Source organism: Cyprinodon variegatus, unplaced genomic scaffold (assembly GCF_000732505.1).
Source record: "Cyprinodon variegatus isolate N-32 unplaced genomic scaffold, C_variegatus-1.0 Scaffold479, whole genome shotgun sequence".
Lineage (NCBI taxonomy): Eukaryota > Metazoa > Chordata > Actinopteri > Cyprinodontiformes > Cyprinodontidae > Cyprinodon > Cyprinodon variegatus.
This window is the reverse complement of record NW_015150932.1, coordinates 57799-58924: the sequence shown is the minus strand read 5'-3', so window position 1 is coordinate 58924 and position 1126 is coordinate 57799. Positions and strand designations below refer to the sequence as shown.

The 1126-nt window shown below is 45.6% G+C and overlaps 1 protein-coding gene across 4 annotated transcripts in view; it reads right to left on the bottom strand.

Moving 5' to 3' along the window:
* ecel1 (endothelin converting enzyme-like 1) overlaps positions 1-1126 on the bottom strand; it is a 68980-nt gene that overhangs the window by 42860 nt on the left and 24994 nt on the right. The gene's annotated exons all lie outside the window — the stretch shown is intronic.

Here is a 1126-nt window from a genome sequence, read left to right as displayed (position 1 = left end):
AACCGTACATGGAAACAGAGTTTTATGGGGCCCCCAGGAACTTGGGGCCCTAGGCAGCTGCCAGGTATTGCCTAATGGTAACCCCCCCCTCCTGGTCTGGAGTTGACTGAAAACCTTCCTTTCTGAACCGATTAATCACATCGTCTCCATAGAAACATAATGATCTTATAATGATGAGCAGCGGGACCCCGTCCCTTAGAGAACAGGGATCATTAGTGGCCCTCCTTCTGGATTTCATGCCGGTCTCTCCTGATTTGCTGTTAGATCTCAGATCCCAGCTGGATGCTGCAGCGTTTTTAACCCTCTCCCTGCTGGCCAGTTTTCCGCCGCCTTAGAACAGATCGGCGCTTCCTCTGACTTAGAAAAGCAGCATCTTAGTTCTTGGTTTGAAATTTCTAGCAGAACTATTTGGGCCCCTGAAAATATGGTCCCTAAAAGGTAATGCTGGGCCGGGGGGCAAACTGCAGGTTTCATTTCCTGATGAACTGCTGGTGTGATAGTCGGGTTCCCTATGGTCGGACCTTCAAACAGATCACAGGTTGTTCACCATTAGTATAGGTGTGAATAAAGGACTCTGGGCCAGAATAAAAAACTGGACAGAGTTCCACTTTCTGAGCTGCTCCTGGTGCCTGATAATAACGGCTTCAATATGCTGAGGTTCTGCCTCCGAAAGTTTTCCTCCATTTGCAGTTCAGCGTTCTGTCCGGCCGTAGCCGTTGTTGAGCATTTGGAGAAACAATCGTTGCACGCGTGGCTTTGCGGTGAGCTGCGGTGAGCTGCGGTGAGCTGCGGTGAGCTGCGGTTCACGTCTAAATTTGTTCCATTTCAGCGTTTGCTGATGACCAAACGTCTTTCCACAGACTGGAGCTGTTTGAACATAAATTCTTCCTAATTTTAAATATCAAACTAAAGAAGACTCGGATTAAACTATGGATTTAAAGTCATTTCTCATCAATATGTTCTGACATATTTCTGTTTCATGATGTGAAGTTCTACCAGGTCTAGCTCTAGTGGTAACCCTGAGCTCTCAGTCTGTTGTTTAGATCAATTACATCATTTATTTTCATCACTTTTATACATCAGGCATTTCTGTATAATCTTTTATGCGTTTTCTGTTCACTACATG